The sequence below is a fragment of the Leptonychotes weddellii genome, chromosome X, assembly GCF_054177405.1.
Source record: "Leptonychotes weddellii isolate Sample4059 chromosome X, ASM5417740v2, whole genome shotgun sequence".
NCBI classification, from domain to species: domain Eukaryota; kingdom Metazoa; phylum Chordata; class Mammalia; order Carnivora; family Phocidae; genus Leptonychotes; species Leptonychotes weddellii.
This window is the reverse complement of record NC_138385.1, coordinates 51,738,725-51,762,440: the sequence shown is the minus strand read 5'-3', so window position 1 is coordinate 51,762,440 and position 23,716 is coordinate 51,738,725. Positions and strand designations below refer to the sequence as shown.

General features: G+C 37.0%; 1 pseudogene; it reads right to left on the bottom strand.

Annotated features, from left to right (window-relative positions):
- The window catches only part of LOC102741226 (heat shock cognate 71 kDa protein pseudogene), a 53,720-nt pseudogene extending 30,520 nt beyond the window's left edge, over positions 1–23,200 (bottom strand).
- Positions 23,201–23,716: the final 516 nt, after the last annotated feature.

Below are 23,716 nucleotides of genomic sequence, written 5' to 3'. Positions count from 1 at the left end.
AAAAAAAAAAGAAAAGGAAAATAGGATAAAATAAGGGAGATAAACCATAAGAGACTCTTAACTATAGAGAACAAACTGAGGGTTGCTGGAGGGGAAGTGGGCCGGGGGTTGTGTTAATTGGGTGATGGGAATTAAGTAGGGAACTTGATGTAATGAGTGCTGGATGTTATATGCAACTGATGATTAACTAAACTCTATCCCAAAATTAATAATATGCTATTTGTTAAATAACTTGAATTTAAATAAAACTGAAAAACAAATCAAAACAAAAAACCCAAAGACACCGTTTCCTTGCTTATTTTCTGTTTAGATGATTTGCCCATTGATGTAAGTGGGATGTTAAAGTCTCCTACTATTATTGTGTTATTAGCAATGATTACCTTTATGTTTGTTATTAATTGCTTTGTATATCTGGGTGGTCCCATGTTGGGTGCATAAGTATTTACAATTCTTATATCTTCTTGTTGAATTGTCCTTTATTAAAATATGGTGGCCTTTTGTGTCTCTTATTATTTGTTTTGAAGTCTAGATTGTGTCTTATAAGTATTGCTACTCAGGCTTTCTTTTGTCATACATTTGCATGATAGATATTTCTCCACTCCTTCACTTTCAAGGTGTCTAGGTCTAAAATGAGTCTCTTCTAGGCAACATATAATTGGGTCCTTTTTTTATATATACATTCTGACACCCTGTGTTTTTTGATTGGAGCATTTGGCTCATTTACATTCAAAGTAATTATTGATAGATATGTATTTATTGCCATTTTATTACTTATTTTGTTGTTTCAGAAGAAATTCTCTGATCCTTTCTTGTCCTTGTCAATTTGGGTCTCCCTTTGCACTGAAAGAGTCGCCTTTAATATATCTTGCAGGGCTTGGAGAGTGGTCAGAACTCCTTTAGTTTTTGTTTTTCTGGGAAATTCTTTCTCTCTCCTCTTCTGAATGATAGTCTTGCTGGATAGAATATTCTTGGCTCCAGATTTTTCCCATTCAGCACATTGAATATATCATGCTACTTATGTCTTGATGCTAGCCTTATTGGTCTTCCCTTGTAAGTTAAGAACTACTTTTGTCTTGCTGCTTTTAATATTTTTATCTTTATTATTATATTTTGCAAATTTCATAACAATATGTCTTGGTATTGGTCTGCTTTTGTTGGTTTTGAATGGAGTTTTCGGTGCCTCCTGGATGTAGATGTCTGTTTCCTTCTGCAAACTGGGGACATTTTCAGCTAATATTTCCTCAAATAAATTTTCTGCCCCCTTTCTTCTCTTTCTTCTGTGTCTCCTATAATAAGAATTTTATTATGCTTGATGGAGTCACTGATTTCCCTAAGTCTCTTCTCATGTTCCATAATTCTTTTTTCTCTCTTTTGTTCAGCTTCACTGCTTTCTATTGCTTTGTCTTCTAGGTCATTATTTCATTCTTCTGCTTCTTCCAGCCTGCTGCTCTTTGCATCAAGCCTGTTTCCAATTTTGTTTATTGCACTCATCATCTTTTATTGATTCTTTTTTAACTCTTGTATCTCTGTGGTATGGGTCTCCCTGATGTCTTCTATTCTTTTCTCAATCCCAGTGAGTATCCTTATGAGCACTGTTTCAATTTCTCCATCATACATGTTATTTATATCTGTTTTGCTTAGATCTCTGATTGTGGCCTTATCTTTTTCTTTCATCTGGGTTAAATTCCTCTGTCTTGGCATTTTGCCTAAGTCTCTGCCTTCTTTTTTGTGTTAGAAAAGCCAGTTATGTCTCCTGTTCCTGAAAGTAATGGCTTTATAAATAATGTTCAGGGCCTGGGACTTCAGGGAGTGCCTCTGGTATCTGCTGTGTGCATTCTGCTGTTGTGTTCTGGATGCTGTATCCTTCAAGCCCATTATCTACAGATGCTCTCCTTGCTTGCTGTGGGCCATGTTTTGTCCCTGGACTGAATGTGGCAAGTTTTAACTAGGTATGCTCTGGTCTTCTTTTGAAATGAGACCTGCCACCTCCTGCACTGGAACTGAGGCCCTGCAAAACTCTCTGGTTGGTCGGCTGCCTGGGTGGCTCAATCATTAAGCATCTGCCTTCAGCTCCAGTCATGATCTCACAGTCCTGGGATCAAGCCCCGAATTGGGCTCCCTGCTCAGCAGGGAGTCTGCTTCTCCCTTTCCCACTCGCCCTGCTTGTGTTCCCTCTCTAGCTGTGTCTCTCTCTGTGTCAAATAAATAAATAAATAAAATCTTAAGAGAAAACCTCTCTGGCTAGGAGTTGTGTTGTGGGCAGGAGTTTGTGCTGGTCTTCTGAGAGAAGAGCCTGCAGTGCTGGGACTGAGGCAAGGGTGAATGAGAAGGGCAGCTCCAGTAGAGTGCAGGTGTATGGAGTTTGGTGTCAGCAGGTTAGGCAGCCAGTGTTAGCACTGAACTGCTTCCTGCAGGTGGCTCTGTGTTTATGTGGAGTTGCTGGTGAGGGAAATGGTACTGGCCAGCTTCTTTGTTCCTGGAGAGGTGTTTCCATGAATGCTGACTCTCAGAAGCACTCTGATTAGAACAAATAATCTCCTGCTGTGGCCCCACATGCTCTTCATATTGTTATCTCCATGCTGTGTGCCCATGATTGTTTGTCTGCCTTCTCTCCAGGGGCAGTGCAGTGTCATCTGAGCTCTATTCTGGCCAAGCCCCCTGACCTTTAAAACTCCAGGCTTTGAGCCCCACTGGTTTTCAATTCAGCCCCTCTTGTTTTCCAAGCCAGTAGCTTTGGGGAAACATTCTCCTTGTGTATTACTCTCTCTCATCTTTCTTTGCATACACGGGTTCCTCCTCTCTGCAGCAGCCGCAATCTGTTTCTCCCCTAAACCACGTCCTCACACTTCCTACCTTCTTTGATGTGGCTTCTTCTCTCCCTTTCTGTGTGGAGTTTGTCAGTCTTTGAGTCAATTTCTGGTGTATTTAGGATAATTTGATAGTTATCTAGTTGTTTTCATGGGTTGAGGTGAGCCTATAGTCCTACTCTGCTACCATCTTCCTGCTCCTCTTGCCTCCTTCCATTATATTGTGATCAAGAAATTACTTGGTACAATTACAATTTTCTTATAGTTGTCCTGGAGAAATGTTCTATTTATACTTAAGAATATGCTGTTCAGTGGAATATTCTGTATATGTCTGTTAGTTTCATTTGGTCTTTAGTGTTGTTTACATCTTCTCTTTCCTGATTGATTTTCTCTCTAGATCTTCTATCCATTGTTTTATGTAGATTATTGAGGTGTATTAGTATTACTATATTGCTATCTACTTATACCTCAGTTCTATCAAAGTTTTCTTTGTATATTTAGGTGCACTGATGTTGGTTCATACATATTTATAATTGTTATGTTTTCCTGGTGAATGGCCCTTTAATCATCACATAATGTCATTCTTTATCTGTTGTGACAGCTTTTTACTTAACTTCTCTCTTATCTGGCATAAATTGGTATGGCCACCAATGTTTTCTTTTGCTTACCATTTGCATAGAATAGCTTTTTCCATCCCTCATTTTAAGACTATGTGTTCTTAATTCTAAAGTGAGTCTTTTGTTAACATTATGTAATCACATTTTGCTTTTTAAAAACTATTCAGCCAATCTATGTCTTTTAATTGAGCAATTTTTTTTCATTCACAGTCATTATTGATAGAGAAGCATTTAAAATTAAGATTCTGTTTATTGTTCCCTGTGTCTTATCAGTCTCTTGTTCTTTCCCTGTCTCACTATCGTCTGTTGTGTTTTATCATTTTGTTTTGTTTTTGCTTGTTTTGGCAGTGATATACCTTGATTACTTTCTTATTTTCTTTAATGTACCTTCTTTAGATTTGTGTGTTTGTGTGTGTGTGTGTGGTAGTGATGAGCCAATGTTTTATATTGAATTTTATCAAATTACTTTTCTAAATTTATTTATTAAATCACATAATGGTTTGTAGATTATCTTGGACATTTTACATAGTAAGTCATGCTATATTCTAATGACAAATATTCTATTTCATTCTTTGTTATCCTTTTGCTGTATACTTCTTTTCATTCCTTTATTACAGTGATTCAATTCAAAATTGAAAAAAATTTATTAGAACTGGTAGTGGCAGACATCCTGTCTTATTCCCAATCACAATAGAAAAGCTTTAAATTTAACACTAAATGTCATATTTTCTACTGATTGTCTTGGTAGATACTTTGTATCAGATTAGGGAATTTCTCTTGTATTTATAGCTATTTCTGCCTACAGCTCAGATTGTGATCCCGGGGTCTTGGGATAGAGCCCCATGTCAGGCTCCCTGCTCAGTGGGGAGTCTTCTTCTCCTTCTCCCTTGACCCTCCCCCCCTGCTAGTGCTCTCTCACTCTCTCTCTCAAATGAATAAATACAAAATCTTAAAAAAAACACTAATAGTAAAAAAACTCCAATTAATCTGTCTACTTCTCAGGTTAAAGCATTGAAGTTAATTGTTACATTGAAAGAAAATGGTATATGCAAGGACAGTGAAGAAATTTTTACTGACAATAACTGTTTTAGTTTCAACATTTCCAAGGTCAGGATGAATTGATTAATGTTAAGCTAGCAACTGAAATTGCTAAATTAGATAAGGATACTGCTGTGAAATCTGTGAAATGTAATACCAAGTGTCAAGAATTAGTTAAAGCAAGGGGTCATGACAAAAATAATAGAAGTAATCCAGAAAAAATGATGCCACCAAAAACTTCACATTAAAAAAATTCTGGAAATTCTTCATGACAAAGTACAAAGAATAAATTGTTGAAAACTGATCTCAGTTTAGAAAGAAATATGACACTGTGCCAAGGCATAGAAAAAATTCTTGCTCTGTACCATAAGTTGTACAATGAAAGGTTGGTAAACATTGTTCAATTACTTATAAGTTATTTTTAAAAGACATAAAACACTTTAGTTCTTAATGTCTTTAATGTTTTAAGTTATAGCGTGCTAAATAAATGTTTTATTTATTAAATTCCCTATCCATTTATAATGGACAGTAAGAAAGTTTTTAATATTTTGACTTAAAAAATTACAGATCATCAAATAATTATATTTTTCCCAAATGTTATTAAAATCATTTTGTACAATTTCAGCTTGCACAGTTATTTTTATAGCCCTGCCTTACCATTCAAATCTATAACTGTCTATATAGCAATATTCGAATTTTCTATTTCTGCTAAGTTGTGGTTTATAAAGAATTAGGGTATTTTATAAAAATGGAACAAATTTATTGACCATAAATTGTTTTTCCTCCAGTTTTTACACTAATGGCTTTTACTTTTTTTTGTACAAGATTTGATCTAGGATACCCCATTGTATTTAGTGTTCGTATTTCCTTAGTCTCCTCTTACTGTGATAGTATCTTAGTCTTTTCTTGACAATCACGACTTTCACCTTTTGAAGAGTAATGGTCAATTATTTGGAAGATTGTTCCTCAATTTGGACTTGCTAGATATTTTCACATAATTAGATGTGGGTTATTTACTTACTGATTTATTTTTAGTAAGAACACAAAAGTGATGTTTTGCCCTCTTATCATACTATTTTAAGAATATATAAATGTCTATAAGTTGTATTACTTGTGATGTTAACTTTGATCCATGGTTATGACAGTGTCTGCAAGATTCATTCATTATAAAGTTAGTTTTTCCTTTTTATTTAATATGTAACTTGTGAGCCAATATTTTGTGACTATGCAAATATTCTTTCTCATACCATTGCCCACTAATCAGCATTCATCAATGATTCTTTCCTACAACTATAATCACTATGGTGTTTCCCTAATGGTGCTTTTCTATTTCTGTCATTCTTTCTGCATTTATTATTGGTAATTCTACTATAAGGAAGAACTCATCCTCTTCCCCATTTATTCATTTGGTCCAGTATGGGCTCATTCTTTTCTACTGATTATGATCTATTGATAATGTAATTTAGTTTGTTGTTCAAATTGTGTCAGATTTGACCATTGGGAGCCACTTGATGTTGGCTTCTGTGTCCTTTCAGCATGCCCACATCTTCTCTTCTTTTTGAGTACTTCTTTACTTTCAGATATCAGAAGATATTCTAGGCTTACCAAAAAAAATATTCTAATATTTTTGTCCTGGTCCAGGAACCAATCATTTCTCTTAGTGAGTTTAGTTCCTTTTACTGGAGAATGGTATATAAAAATCAATATATAGACACCAGGAGTGCTCATTGATACTAGATTGTCATTAGCTCTAGGCCTTTTTGTAGAGCTTTATAATACATATATAGAGAGATAGATAGATATAGAGAGATAGATATAGCTAGATATTGATATAACATATTCTATATATACTAACCACTGTATACACACTCATCTCTCTATATTTATATATCTATTCATCTGTACATATATTAAAAACCATGAGTTCATATGAATAACTTTGTTTTTTAATCCAACATCACAAGGGAGATTCTATCCTTTTCTTTTTCTTTATTTGTAAAGTAGTTCTCCAACAGTGAGAGACATTGTTCTTATTAGCTTGAATTTATTTATTTATTTATTTATTTATTCATTCATTTACTCAATCCCAGTATACACATAAGCAGTTTCAGAATTACTGTACAATACCTCTGTAAAAAAATTACTAATTAGAGTGCAATAATGGTATAGATTTGTTTTTGTCTTTAACCTTATCCAGTGTGCCTATTTATTTGGAATATGGTTGCCTTAATTTGCTACCATTCAAGTTACATTTTGACTTCCCTCTCTTAACATGCTGACCTCTTATCTTTATTTCTTTACCACCAGAAGACTGTTGGCAACTCTCCTCTGTTTTGCAGAGATTTCAAGCTGGGGCATTTGTTTACCTGTTTGATTGATTGTTAATAATTTGTTTGTCTCTTGTTCTGAACAGCTTCAGAATTAAGAGAATATCTTGATGAAAAGAATAGACATGTGTTTGAGGCCTTTCATTTAATTTCAGTTCCATGATTCTAAATGCAGCCTTCTTCCATACAAACCAGGATCCTCACTCTCTTATCTGTATCTAGAATTAACAAATATCTCACAGGAAAAAGCAACTGCAGCTCACCTCTCTCCAATTATCCTCTCTTTGGAATCTGTGTGAAGAGTTTTCACAATTCCATATGACAAGTCTTACTGTTGGGGCACCTGGGTAACTCAGTCTGTTGAGTGGCTGACTCTTGGTTTTGGCTCAGGTCATGCTCTCATGGGTCATGGGATTGAGCCCCACATTGGGCTTATATCTGTGGTTTTGTCCTAGTCTTTCATTTGGGACGTATTCCTCTGTCTCCTCCCTTTGTCTAACTCTCTGTGTCTGTTTCTGTGTGTTATGAAAGTCAAATAAGTCTCCTGAACTTCAAAGCAATGGACTTATGAAGAAAAGGTTCTGTAGTGCCCTGCAGTGCAGTATCCCTCTTCCCCAGGGTCTGGCTTTCAAAGAGTGTATCCTATGTGTGTTGAATGTGCTCTGCTTTTGTGTCCTGGTCATTTTTTACTTTGGTCCAGTCATCTGTCATGGCTCTCTTCACCTCTTGTGGGCAGTGTTTTTTTCCCAGCAAGGGTTGGATGTATTTTAATATGTTGCACATTGGTCTGCTTGCAAAATTAGCTCTGCCACCACCATTACTACTGGAACTGAGACCCAGCAAAATGTGTGGGTTGGGAGATGGCTGTTGGTGGTGGTTTGCACTGGTCTTCTGGGAGAAGGGGCCTTCCAGCTCCAGGACTGAAGCAAGGGTGACTGGAAGGAGCAGAGCCACCAAAGCATGGGGAGCAAGGCTTATAAGCAAGTTAGGTAGTGAGTGTCAGTATCACACTGGTTTCCACAGGTGGCTATGTGTTTATGCCAATGACAGGGGAGGAAAATGGCACCTGCCAACTCCTTTTTTCATGAAGATACCTCCCTACAATCCTTGCCTCTTTGGGATGCACTCTGAGATGAGTAAATACCTCACTCCCCTATGTCCCAGGTATTTGTCAAACTGCTGGTTCTATGTTGTATCTGCATGGGCTATTTGTCATGCTGTGTTTTCAAGGGCAAGAACTCAGCTTCCTAACACCCTCTGGGCTCATTCAGAGCTAGGCCGGGTGATTTTTTAAATTCCAGTCTTTATGTCCACCTGGTTTTAAGAACTCATGAAATTAAGCTCTTCTCACTTTCAAAGCAAAATGTTATGGAGATTCATCTTCCTTGTGTGGGTTCCTTGAAATGATAGTCTTTTTCTCCCCCTTCTCCATGACCTCTGCTCCCTCCTGACTACAGGCAACCATGTCTGTTTGGCTCCCAAACTGCATCTCCATCCTTTCTACCTTCTTTAATGTGGCCTCTTCTCTACCTTTAGTTGTGAAGTTTGTTCTGCCAGTCTTTGGGTTGTTTTCTGGGTTGTTTACACTGACATGGGTGTTATCTAATGGCATCCATAGGATGAGAAAAGCTTAGTGTCCTCTTATTCTGCCATCTTCCCAGCCTCCCACATTTTACTTTTTTTTTCCTCTGAAGCATTATTTACAATAGCCATGATATAGAAGCAACACAAGCATCCACCCATAGATGAATGAATAAGGAATATGCGATACACACACACACACACACAATAAACTATTATTCAGCCATAAAAAAGAATGAGATCTTGTCATTTGCAGCAACATGGATGAACCTAGAGGATATTATGCTAAGTGAAATAAGTAATCCAGAGAAAGAAAAATATCATATGATTTCACTCATATGTGGAATTTAAGAAACAAACTGAACAAGAAGCAGAGAAACTGACTCTTAAATACAGAGAAGTAACTGGTGATCACTAAAGGGGAAGTGGCTGGAGAAATGGGTGAAAAAGATAAAGCAGATTAAAAGTACACTTATCTTGGGGCGCCTGGGTGGCTCAGTACATTGAGCGTCTGCCTTCACTCAGGTCGTGATCCCAGGGTCCTGGGATCAAGCCCCACATGGGGCTCCCTGCTTTGCAGGGAGCCTGCTTCTCCCTCTGCCTCTGCTGCTCCCCTTGCTTGTGCTTTCTCTCTCTCTCTCTAATAAATAAAAAAAAAAATAAAAGAGTACACTTACCTTGATGATCACCGAGAAATGTTTCAAATCTTTGAATCATTATTTTGTACACCTGGAACAATATAACACTTTTTGTTAATTAAATTCCAACATAAAGAATGCAAAAGTTATCTTTTATTTTTTTATTTTTTAAAAAAAATTTTTTTTAAGATTTTATTTATTTGCAAGAGAGAGAATGAGAGACAGAGAGCATGAGAGGGAGGAGGATCAGAGGGAGAAGCAGACTCCCTGCTGAGCAGGGAGCCTGATGTGGGACTCGATCCCGGGACTCCAGGATCATGACCTGAGCCGAAGGCAGTCACTTAACCAACTGAGCCACCCAGGGGCCCAACAAAAGTTATCTTTTAAATGTAAGTCATATGAAGTCATTCATCTGTCTAAAATTTGTCAAAGGGTCCAAATTATTGGTGGGATCAGTAACTGGAAACAAATCAACCTCCTTACCAAAACAATTAGAAAAAAACCATAAAACTATAAATTCACATTTTTATAAGCATCAGGGCCTGGGAATAAATTAAGAGTTTGAAATCCAGGAAGTATCTGTCTTGCTTACCCAGTTTCTTCTCATTAAAATGGGATAACAGTAGGACTTAAAGATTTATTTATTTATATTAGAGAGAGAGAGAGTGTAAGCAAGCAAGTGGAGGCAGGGGCAGAGGGAGAGAGAATCTTCAAGCAGACTCCATGCTCAGCACAAATATAAGTAATATGCCAGATAGAGAATTAAAGTAATGACCATAAATATACTCAATGGACCTGATGAAAGATTGGACAACATCAGTGAGAATTTTAACAAGAGATAAAGAAAATCAGAGATGAAGAACCGAATAAAAGAAATTAAAAATACACATTATAAAATAAATAGCAGGCTACCAGATACAAAGGAACAAATTAATGACCTGAAAGACAAAGTGATGGAAAGTAATCAAGCTGAACAAATGAGAGAAAAAAGAATTGTGCAAAATGAGAATAGTCTTAGGGAATGAAGTGACTCCATCACACATAGTAGCATTCATATTATAGGGATCCCAAAAGAAAAAAAGAAAGAAAAGGGGGCAGAAAAATTATTTGAAGAAATAATAGCTGAAAACTTCCCTAATTTGGTGAAGGAAACAGATAACCAGATCCAAGAGGCAGAGATCTCCAAACAAAATCACCCCAAGGAGGTCTACACCAAGACACATAGTAATTAAAATAGCAAAAAGTAGTGATAAAGAGAGAACTTTAAAATCTATGAGAGAAGTTTATAGCAATACAGGCCTATCACAACAAGGAAGAAAAATCTCAAAAAAACAACCTAACCTTAAACCTAAAGGAGCTAAAAATATGAACAAAAAAACCCAAACCACCAGAAGGAAGAAAATAATAATGATTAGAGCAGAAATAAATCATATAGAAAGAAAGAAACAAAAAATTGATAACCCTATGGCCAGACTCATCAAAAAGGAAGAAACAATAGTCAAATAAACAAAATCACAATAAGAGAAGTAACCAAAAAACACCACAGGAATGCAAACATTTTAAATAATAATATTATGAAAAATTATATGCCAACAAATTAGACAATCCAGAAGAAATGGATAAATTCCTATAACTTATCAAAACTGAAGCAGGAAGAAATAGAAAATTTGAACAGACCTATTACCAGCAATGAAACTGAATCAGTAATCAAAAAACTCCAAACAAAAGCCCAGGAATAGAGAACTTCACAGGCCAATTCTACCAAACATTAAAAAAAAGTTAATAGCTATTATTGTTATCCTATCCCCCCCCCAAAAAAAAATAGAAGAGGAAAGAAAGCAACCAATGTCATTCTATGAGGCCAACATTACCCTGATAATAAAATCAGATAAAGACACCAAAAAGAATAGAACTACAGGCCAATATATCTGATGAACTTAGATGCAAAAATCCAAAATATTAGAAAACTGAATTCAGCAATAAATTAAAAAAGAATCATCCACCATGATCAAGTGGGATTTTTTGCAAGGATGAAAGTGTGGTTCAATATTTGCAAATCAATCAATGTGAATGATTATGTTAAAAAAGGAAAGGATAAAAACCATATGAACATCTCAATAGATCCAGAAAAAATATTTGACAAATTATAGAATCTATTCATGATTAAAAAAAAAAAAAACTACTTTAGAAGGAATATACCACAACAAAATAAAGACCTTATACAAAACAAAACAAAACAAAACAAAACAAAACAAAACAAAAAACACAGCATCAAACTGAATAATGAAAAATTGAGACCTTTTCCTCTAAAATCAGGAATAAGACAAGGATGTCCACTATCACCACTTTTATCCGACATAGTACTGGAAGTCCCAGACAGAGCAATCAAACAAAAATAAATAAAAGGCATCCAGATTGGTAACAAATAAGTAAAACTTTTACTATTTGGAGATGACATGATACTATATATAGAAAACCCAAAAGATTTCACCAAGAAACTACTAGAACTGACAAATTAATTCAGTAAAGTAACAGCACACAAAATTAATACACATAATTCTGTTGCATTTCTATACAATAAAAATGAAGTAGCAGAAAGAGAAATTAAGAAAGCAATCCCATACACAATTGCATCAAAAAGAATGGAATACCTAGGAATAGACTTAACAAAGGGTGTGAAAGACCTGTACTCCAAAAATTATAAAACACTGATAAAAAAATTGAAGATGACATAAACAAATGAAAAGATGTTCCATGCTCATGGATTGGAAGAGACAATATCACTAAAATGTTCATACTACCCAAAGCAATCTACAGATTTAATGTAATCCCTTTCAAAATAACAATTTTCACAGACCAACAAAAAAAAGTACTAAAATTTATATGGAACTGCAAAAGACCCTGGATAGCCAAAACAATCTTGAGAAAGAAGAACAAAGTTGGAAATATCACAATCCTCGGTTTCCAAATATACTACAATGCTATGGCAACCAAAAGATAACTTTTTTATGCCCTTTTGATAATGGATTGTAGAGCAAAATTAGCAAGAGTATTTAGAAGTCTGTTACAGTAGTATATATGAGAGATTATAATAGTTTGATCTAGGTATGTGGTAATAAAAATAAAGAGACATAGTTCTAGGCTACGCTTTGGAAATAAAAACAACAGGATTGACTGATACATTGGATATTGAGTTAAAGTGTAAGGGAAGAATCAAGGATAGCTAAATTCTGGCTTTAGAACTAGGTACATGGTATGGCCATTTATTACATTACAGACTTATATGCAGAAACTGTCAAAAAACTATGAGTATTAAATAGCATCATCAGGGTTCAGAGTCAAGTCTGACTAATTTCAAAACATATACACTCTACCCCTGTGGCAAATTCTTTGTATAATCCCCCTACATTTTCCAGCCTCTTTTAAGACTGCTTTCTCATAAGTAGTATGTTGTCTTGATTATTAGAGACATCTCAAATAAACTCTAACTCCTTTTTTTCCATGCAGCAATAATATTGGAAGCTACATGTTTTAAGGTGCTTAGGTAAAAGTTTAGGAGCATTGCCTGACTCATATTAGTTTATACTATAAAGAGAAGTTCTCTTATTAGCTTAAGCCACTGACATTTCAGAATCTGTTATCATTGCATAGCCCATCCTATCCTGGCTGATATAACATCTTTCCAGGGGCAAAATATAGAACAGTTTTGAGCACTTATGATGTGCCAGGAAATATTCAGAACATTTTAGATACATTACTCATAAACCTTATTATAATTTGTTATTTCATATTTCAAAGAAAAGGAACCCAAGCCATAGTAAGATTAAATAACTTTCCCAAGCTTACCCAGCAAGGAAAGTGGCAAAATCAGGATTTGAAACTAGGTAGTCTGTCTCCAGAATCCTTATTCCATCTTAAGTTATGCCAAACTACTAAATTAACAATAACTTTATGAATTGTTTATAGGAACATCTTGTTTAAAATTTTTATTTTCTTTGTAGAAGTATGATAATAGAAAAATCCTTAATATTATATAACATTTATTAGCTATTTATTTTTCAGATACTTCTTTAATTTCACAAAATCTATATGACAAAAGTTCTACTGTTATCTCAATGCTATTGAGATGTAAACTGAATGGGCAAGAAAGATACTTTTGGAACTCAAAAATATTATTTTTCTCTAAAGAGACTTTTTTTATGCTGAGGTTCTTGGTGCCACTGGAGATGCCAAGTTTTCTTATAAACATTGGATCAACAATAATTCAGTTTGTTGATCATTTACTCTCCCAAATATATTATTTTCAAGGCTCATCAGACCAAGAGAATATTTCGCACTATGTTGATACTCAGAAGCTCAAGAATGTAGGCCACTTTCTGTCCTGCAAATTGGAGATAATTTCATCACCTATCTTGACTCCTTGGTAAGGAAGGACTGTGAGAATACATTGTGAATCAAAAAGTGATTTTTCTTTAAAGATTTTTATTTATTTATTTATTTTAGAGAGAGGGATTGAGAGAGAGAGAACAAAAGTGGGGAGAGGCAGAGGGAGAAGCAGACTCCCCACTGGGCAGGGAGCTTGATATGGGGCTCAATCTGGGGAATCTAGGATCATGACCTGAGCCAAAGGCAGACGCTTAACCTACTGAACCACCAAGGTGCCAAAAAGTGACTTTTTACTAATTAATTTCCTTTCTTTGTCATTTTCTCTCCTGTTGCCACATTCTCTCACCCCATGCATCCTCTTCTTTTGTGTTGTACTGTTTCCACTAGAAACTCAGATTATGGAAAGCCTTTAGTTAGCTTTCAAATAAATCACACAGACCATCTCTCCAAGTCTCTACCTCTGAGCATGGTCAACTTTCAAGTACCAGCTCTCCTGGAAAGTCATTTGCTTTATATTTAAGCTGAATGAATGCAAATAGATTTCTCTGCCCCTGAGATGGGAGAGAAAAATTCATCCAATGGGTTACACAGCTCACCCTTCTTGCCTAATTCATTTCATTACGTCAGTTTGTTTCTGCCTTTCAGATACATTTAAAATGGTCCTGTGCATGCTGCTAATAGTCAGCAGGAAAATGATGAATGATCTCAGGATTTGAGCCAAAGGGCATGTCTTATCCATCTGTTACTTCTGTCTGCCCTGCTAGATAGCCCATCCAGCAGGGTTTGGGAAATTGATTAGCTGTTATGAAGTGACACAGAAGAGTTATCAAGTCCTTTATTTCTATTGTATAATATTTGATCGCAGGGGGAAAAGTAGTGTTCACATAAAATAAGAAATTTCAGAGGTGGGGCGCCTGGGTGGCTCAGTCATTAATCGTCTGTCTTCGGCTCAGGTCATGATCCCAGGGTCCTGGGATCGAGCCCCGCATAGGGCTCCCTGCTCACCGGGAAGCCAGCTTCTCCTCCCACTCCCCCTGCTTGTGTTCCCTCTCTCTCTGTGTCCCTCTCTGTCAAATAAATTAATAAAATCTTTAAAAAATAATAAAATAAATTTCAGGAGCAGGAAAAACTAAATGAAGTTTGAAAAAGTCCTTGTAGCAATAAAAGTTAATATTTCATGTATCTGTTCTTGCTTCACCCTTCTCTTTCCCTCAACTAAACAGTTCAGTTCCCTTATGCTGATGCCCATTTCTCAGGAATCTTTACTAAATGATTACATAAAGGCTATATGCATCAGATCTTTCCCTCTAGCTTCCCATCAGAAATGGTATCCTGTGAACTCTTCCTCTAAGCCCTAGTTGTTTCATAAGGGACAATGGAACATAATGGCCAAAGCAGGTAAGGGAATCTTCTGAAGGAACAAATGATTTAATCCTTTTACAATACACCATATTCTGAAAGGTCTTCATGGAATGGGTACCCCAAGCTACAAAATAAGCAGACTAGTGAGAAGCAGGGCACTCTACAAGAAGTGTGCTACTTCATGTGTATTAACTTTCTGTTCCTATTGTAACAAATTGCCTCAAATTCAGCTACTTAAAACAAATTTATTATTTCACAACTCTAAATAATAAATTTAAGTAAAAAGTCTGGGTAGGTTCAAGTAGATTCTCTGCTTAGGTTCTCATTAGGCTGATACAAAGTTATGTGCCAGGCTGAGTTCTTCTCTGGAGATTCAGAGGAAAAATCATCTAAACTCATTCAGTTGTTGGTCAAAATCAGTTCCTTGTAGTTTTAAGATTAAAGGTCCCAGTTCCTTGCTTGTTTTAGCCAGGAGCTACTTTCTGTTCCTCAAGGATGCCCATATTCTTTCTCATGCTTTTCATTTGGCTCCTTCCAACAACAATCTTTTAAGGGTTTACATAATTGTTTAGACCCAGGCAGATGATGCAGAATAATCTCCCTATTTTAAGGTTTGTCACATTAATTGTATTCACAAAGTTCCTTTTATTTTGCCATGTAATGTAACTTTTTCAGATGTTCCAAGAATTAGGACATGGATATATTGGGGAGGCCATTCTCCTATCACTGCACCATCTATATCTAGGGATGGTCTTGGTACTAGGACAGAGTTGGTAATTCTGAGTAAAAGATCAAAGAAGGAAATTGCCTAATGGGTTGCTTCCTCTGAATGGAATTAGGCCTTAAGAAGCAGAATTCAAATAGGAGATTTCAAATAGTGTAATTCAAAACAGACTAGCCCTGTTTTCTCAAAATATTTCTCTGGTAAGAATTTTTTTATCTAATTACAAATATGCATACAAACTCAGTCATTCTCTGACCTCATTGTGAAGAAAAATTTTTAAGGAGTGCCTTAATTTTCTGATCTGTACAATGAGAGATTTAGACTATATGATTTTTAAGAGCTTAAAAACCCACATTTCAATACTTAGGCATCTCATATCCAAAATGACTGGGGCTTTTCTGACCTCCTATTCTATTTTCAACTCTACCATCTATGGCACAAATTTTTTATTTTCTACCAAAACTTAAGAGTTTTAAACACTATTATATTTGTTATACTTTTTATACAAGTACACATTCAGATTTTGGAATGTTTTATAAAGGAAGAGAAAGAAGCATTGTTTTACTCTAACTCATTCATCCACTGGTTATTCTGGCAGGAATTTGGGTCTTAAGATAATGCTACTGGTAGCTCTATATTAGTGCTTCCTAGAAATGACAAAATGCAAATTTTTAATTGTCTAAATGATGTTATCTAGGCCAAAAAGGAGTTATAAAGTCAAGAGAAAAAATACATTTTCCCTCAAACTGAAATTTCTACACATTAAAAAATACATCAAGAAAACAAAGCTTTAGGGATGCTTGGCTGGCTCAGTCTATAGAGCATGACACTCTTGATCTTGGAGTTATAAGTTTGAGCCCCATGTTGGGTGTAGAGATTACTTAAAAATAAAATCTTTAAAAGAAAAAAGAAAAAGAAAAAAAAAAGCTTCAGGGAAGATGGCGGAGTTGAAGGACCCTAGACTCCTTTCATCCCATGAACCAAACTATATAGGTATCAAATCATTGTAAATACCCCAAAAATCAACCTGAAGACTGACAGAACAAATCTCAGAAATAAAGAAGAGGCCATATCAAAGAAGATAGGAAGTGTGGTGGTGTGATTTAGGGGAGAAATGGATTGCAAGTGCTGAGGAGGGGAGGGAGCCATGGCCATGGAGAAGGGCAAGAGAGATTACAGCACTCAGGAGAATGCACAAGGAGAACATTTCTCTAAAGTGATTGGCTAGGAAAACAAGAGGGGCTGATTTTTGTGAGCTCTGGCAACCAGTGGGGCTTAAAGTGTGGAGTTTTAAAGGTCATTGGTCTAGGCTGAGATAGAGCCCTGAGGGCACTGCCCTGCTCCTTGAAAGAAGGCAGGCAAACAACCCAATGGCAGATGGCATGGAAACAGCAATTTGAAGTATGCCTGGGACACACAAGGTGGGGGGGTTATTCTTCCTTCTTGGAGCACATCACTAAAAGGCAGCTTTCAAGGACAGATGCCTCTCCAGGGACAAAGGAATTGGTCAGCAACATTTCCCTCTCCCAGCCCTCACCATAAACACAGAACAACCTTTGGGAAGCAGCACAGCACCAACACTGGCTGCCTAACTTGCTTACACCAAGCTCCACTCCCTGTGCTTTGGTAAGACTGCCCTTCTCAGTCAAGCTGACTTCAGTCCCAAAAAGCAGGCCTCTCCCCAGAAGATGAGCACAGGCCCATGCACACACTACATCTCTAAAGCATGGAGTTTTAAAGGTTAGCATGCATGGCTGGGATAGACCTAGGAGGGTACTGTGCTACTCCTGGAGAGGAGGCAGGCAAAAAACATGGAGAAACACAGCATTGAAATGGTGATCTGAAAAATGCCTGGGACACACAGGAGAGAGATTGTTGACTCTTCTCAGAGTGCTTCCCTGAGAGGCAGCATTCACAGAGACACCTCTCTGGGGACAAAGAAGTGGGCTGGTGCTATTTTCCTTCCCCACCCCTCAGCATACACAGAGTCAGGTGCAAGAAGCAGCATATCAGATACTGACTACCTAACTTGCTTACACCAAGCCCCAAACCCCTGTGATCTGGTGGGACTGTCCTTCTCAGTCAAGCTTGCTTCAGTCCCAGCACAGTGGTGCCCATCCCCCAGGATACTAACAGAAACCCCTTCCCACACCATGTTTCCTGACAAGAGTTCTGCAGGACTTCAGTTCTAGTGGAAGTAATATCAGGTGTCATTTAACAATCAGACCAGAGCACACCTAGTTAAAAGTTGCCACATTCTGGCCAAGGACAAAACACTGCCCACTGCAAGCAAGGAAATCCTCTATAGGTGACTGGCCTGAAGGATAGAGCACCCAAAATCCAACAGCAAACCATACACAGAACTCATCAGAGACACTCCATTAATCACAAGGCCCTGGCCTCTACATGACCTCTGCTTCATAAAGCCATTACGTTCAGAAGCAAGAAACGTAACAGTCTTTTCTAACACAGAGAAGAAGGGAGAGACTTAGACAAAATGCCAAGATGGAGGAATTCATCCAAAATAAAAGAACTCACCCATACTTCTAAACAAAATAGATATAAGTAATATGCTTGATGGAGAATTTAAAGCAACAATCAAAAGGATACTCACTGGGCTTGAGAAAGGAATGGAAGACATTAGGGAGACCCTTACCACAGAAATAAAAGAGTTAAAAAAAGAATCAGAAATGAAGAATATAATAAATGAGATTGAAACAGGCTTGATCCAATGAACAGCAGGCTGGAAGAAGCAGAGGAAGAAATTAGTGAATAATGGAAAATAATGAAGCTGAACAAAAGAGAGAAATAATTATGGAACACAAGAATAGACTTAAGGAAATCAGTGACTCCATCAACCATAATAACTCATATCATTGGAGTCCCAGAAGAAGAAGAGAGAAGAAAGGGGGCAGAAAGTTTATTTGAGGAAATCATAGTTGAAAACCTCCCTAATCTGGGGAAGGAAAAAACAAAAAACAAAACATCCAGACGAGACGGCCCAGAGAACACCCATCAAAATAAACAAAAGCAGGTCAACACTAACATATATCATAATTAAATTTACAAAATATAATGATTAAGAAAAAATCTTAAAAACATCAAGACAGAAGAAATCCTTAACTTACAAGGGAAGACCCATAAGGCTAGCTGGAGACTTCTCCACAGAACCTTAGCAAGCCAGAAGAAAGTAGCATGATATATTCAAGGTGCTGAATGGGGAAAATTTGCCACCAAGAATACTCTATCCAGCAAGGCTATCATTCAGAAAAGAAGGAGAGATAAAGACTATCTCAGACAAACAAATAATTGAGGAGATCCTGACCACTAAACATACCCTGTGAAATATTAAAGGGTTCCTTTTTAAGTGAAAAGGGAAGACCAAAAGGACAAAGACAAGAAAGGATCAGAGAATTTCTCCTGGAACAATGACAAAACAAGTAATAAAAAAATACTAAATACATACCTATCAATAATTATTCTGAATATAAATGGACTAAATGCTCCAATCAGAAGACATTGGGTGTCAGGATGGATAAAAAACCAAGAACTGGGGCTCCTGGGTGGCTCAGTTGTTAAGTGTCTGCCTTCAGCTCAGGTCATGATCCCAGGGTCCTGGGATCGAACCCCACATCAGGCTCCCTGTTCAGTGGGAAGCCTGCTTCTCCCTCTCCCACTCCCCTTGCTTGTGTTCCCTCTCTCGCTGTGTCTCTCTCTGTCAAATAAATAAATAAAATCTTAAAAAAAAAAAAACAAGAACCATCTATATGCTGTCTACAATAGACACGTTTTAGACCTAAAGAAACCTGCAGTTTGAAAGTGAGGGGGTGGAAAAATATTTATCATGCAAATAGATGTCAAGAAAAGCCACAGTAGCAATACTATATGCCAATTATATGCCAAAAAATGGGACAACCTAGAAGAAATGGATACATTCCTAGAAACATGTAAACTACCAAAACTGAAGCAGGAGGAAATAAAAAACTTGAGCAGACCAATAACCAACAAAGAATTTGAATCAGTAATAAAAAAAACTCCCAACAAACAAAAGTCCAGGAACAGAGGGATTCACAGGCAAATTCTAAAAAAGTATTTAAAGAAGAGTTAATACCTATTCTTCTCAAACCATTCCAAAATATACAAGAGGAAAGAAAACTTCCAAATTCATTCTATGAGGTCTGTCCCTGATACCAAAACCAGATAAGACTTCACTAAAAAAGAGAACTACAGGCCAATATTCCTGATGATCGTGAATGTAAAAATTCCAAATAAAATAGTAGCAATCCAAATCCAACAATATATTTAAAAAATCATTCACTACAATCAAGTGGGATTTATTCCTCAGTTGCAAGGATAGCTCTCTACTCACAAATCAATCAAGGTGATACACCACATTAACAAAGAAAAGCTAAGTAACATATGCCCATTTTAATAGATGTAGAGAAAGCATTTGACAAATTACAACATCCATTTATGATTAAAAAAAACCCTCAACAAAGTAGGTTTAAGGGTAATATACCTCAACATAACAAAAGCCATATATGAAAATCCCACAGATATCATTCTTAATGGGGGAAAAACTGAGAGCTTTTCCTCTAAGATCAGGAATAAGACAGAGATGGCCACTCTCACCACTGTTATTTAGCATAGTACTGGAAAATCCTAGTTCTGCAATCAAACTACACAAACAAGTAAGAGGCATTCAAATCCACAAGGAAGAAGTCAAACTTTCACTTTTGCAAATGACATGATACCCTATATAGAAAACAAATGAATCCACCACAAAATTGTTAGAACTGATACATGAATTCAGTAAATTTGCAGGGTACAAATCAATAAACAGAAATCTGTTGCATTTTTATACACCAATAACGAAGCAGGAGTAAGATAAATTTGGGAATCGATCCCATTTACAATTGCACCAAAAAAACCATAAGATACCTAGGAATAAACCTAACCAAAGAGGTGAAAGACCTGTACTCTGAAAACTACAAAACAATGATGAAAGAAATTGAAGATGACACAAATAAATGGAAAGACACTCCATGCTTATGGATTGGAAGAACAAATATTAAAATGTCTATACTGCCCAAAACAATCTACATATTTAATGCAATACCTATCAAAATACCAAGTGTCTTTTTTAACAGAACTAGAAGAAACCATTCTAAAATTTGTATGGAACCACCAAAGACCCTGAATAGCCAAAGCAACCTTGAAAAAAAAAGCAAAGCTGGAGGCATCAAAATTCCAGACATCAAGTTATATTACAAAGCTGTAGTGATCAAAACAGTATGGCACTGACATAAAAATAGATCTCTAGATCAATAAAACAAAGTAGAAAACCCAGAAATGAACCCCCACCGAGGTGGGCAATTAACCTTCACAAAGCAGGAAAGAGTATCCAATGGGAAAAAGACTGTCTCTTCAACAAATGGTGTTGGGAAAACTGGACAGGAACATGCAAGGAATGAAACTGTACCACTCTCTTACACCACACAGAAAAATAAATTCAAACTGGATGAAAGACCTACATGTGAGACAGGAAACCATCAAAATACTAGAGGAGAAAAGAGACAGTAACTTCTTTGACCTCAGCTGTAGCAACTTCTTTTTAGATATGTCTCCTGAGGCAAGGGAAATGAAAGCAAAAATTAACTATTGGGACTTCATAAAAAACAAAGAAACAAGCAAACTTCTGCACAGCCAAGGAAACAATCAACAAAACTAAAAGGCAACCTATGAAATGTAAGAAGATATTTGTAAATGGCATATGTGATAACTGGCTAAATATTTGTAAATGGCATAAGTGATAACTGGCTAGCATCCAAAATATTTAAAGAACTTTTAAAACTCAACACCCAAAAAAGGAATAATCCAATTTTTAAAAAATAGGAAGAAGACATGAATACACATTTTTCCACAGAAGACATACAGATGGCCAACAGACACATGAGAAGATACCAAATATCAGTGATTATCAGGGAAGTGCAAATCAAAACTACAATGAGATATCACCTCAGTCCAGTCAGAATGGCTAAATCAAGAACACAAGAAACAGGTGCTGACAAGGATGTGGAGAAAGGGTAACCCTCTTGCACTGTTGGTGGCAATGCAAACTGGTTGCATCCCCTCTGGAAAACAATATGAAGTTTCCTCAGAAAGTTAAAAATAGAACTTCCCTGTGATCCAGCAATTTAACTACTAGGTATTTACCTGAAAAATACTAAAATACTAATTCAAAGTGATACATGCATTCCAATATTTATATTAGCACTATCTATAATAACCAAATTATGGAAACAACCCAAGTGTCCATCAACTGATGAATGGGTAAAAAAGATTTGGTATATATATATATATATACACAATGGAATATTACTCAGCCATAAGAATGAATGAAATTTTGCCATTTGCAATGACATGAATGGAACTAGAGGGTATTATGCTAAGCAAAGTAAGTCAGTCAAAGAAAGACAAATACCATATGATTTCACTCATATGTGGAATTTAAGAAACAAAACAACAAGCAAAGGGGGAGAAAGAGAGAGAGGGAGGCAAGCCATGAAACAGACTCTTAACTACAGAGAACAAACTGATTATTACCAGAGGGCAGATGGGTGGGGGTTGGGTAAAATTGGTGGTGTGCATTAAAGAGTGCACTTGTGATGAGCACCATGTGTTACACCATATATTAACCAATGAGAATTTAAATAAAAACTTAAAAAGGGAAAAATATTAGTAAGCAATCTTTAAGGAATAACCTATAAAATTGTTTCTCACATTATGTTCCATAAAGTGCTAGTCCTATCAGATGTCCTGTGATAATGGAGTTCTGTGGTCAAATAATTTGGGGCATGATCACTTTTTTCTCTGTTGGAATATCATAATACCAATTAGCATATTAGAAACTGAAAATACCTGTAAAATAACATGTTCAATTTTATTGAATCTGGTGCTTTCCAAATGCATTAGACCATGGGAACTTTCATTTATTACTCATTTTGTAGTGCAATTAATGTTTTATAAAACACTTTTTGGAACTGTTACTTTATGGGAAATTATTTCTGATAGACTGCACAGTATTTCTGGAGGAATATTAGAACTCACATGAAAGAGAAAATGGTGGTGCCTGGGTGGCTCAGTCAATTATGCATCCAATTCTTGATCTCAACTCGGATCTTCATCTCAGGATCATGAGTTCAAGCCCCACGATGGGCTCCATGAGGAGCCTAATTAAGAAAAAAAAAGAGAGAGAGAGATGATTTTCTCAGAATTAACAGAAGGCGGTGCAGGAAAAGATGGCAGAGGAGTAGGGGACCCTATTCCAACTGGTCCCCGGAATTGAGCTGGAAATCTCCCAGACCACTCTGAACACCCACGAAATGAGCCTGAGATGTAAGAAGATAGATCTGGATCTCTACAAACAGAATATTGCAGGCAGTTGATTTCGAGGTACAAAGCCGGGAGCCGTGATTCCACAGGCACATATTAGAGGATAAACCACAGCGGGAGGGAGCCTGGCCGTAGGGATCCTACACCCACCGTGAGTGATACCCTCCTGCGCTGGGGACAGGACACAGAATCACAGACCGGTAGTGGCAGGGAAAGGACTTTAGGGCAGCCCCCCAGATGGAAACCAGGAGCGGCACACCGGACATGCAAACTGTGGGCAGCTGGCGGTTTTAGAAGCACAAAGGGCAGAGACATACCCCGACATGGAGGCGAGGACTGTGAGCACAGTGGAGGGGCACACAACCCAGGAGGCTGCAGTTTATAGCAGCACAGACAGAAACAGAGATAGTGTGCCCTGGAGAGCTCACTGAAGAACAGACTGCAATCTCTCTGATCTGAGGCAGAGGGTTGGAAACGGTCTCTTCTGCTCTGACTCTTGGAAGAGACACAGAAAGCCACCAGGGAAAGCTGGAGAGAGAACAAAAGCACCAAAAAACAGGTTTTCACTGAGCCCATCCCCCGCCACAGGAGGCAGGCAACTCTGCCCAAACAAGGTTGCCTGAGTAACAGCACGGCAAGCCCCTCCCCCAGAAGACAGGCTGGGAGAATAAGAGGCCAGCAACCCTAAGGTCCCTAGAAAACAGGTGCATCTTGCTTGGGTTCTGGTCAATAATTTGGACTCTATACATTCCCTCAAACACCCATAAACAGAATGACTAGGAAGAGAAACCCCGAAAATAGGAAAGACTCAGAGATTATGATTTATGCCACAGATTTACAA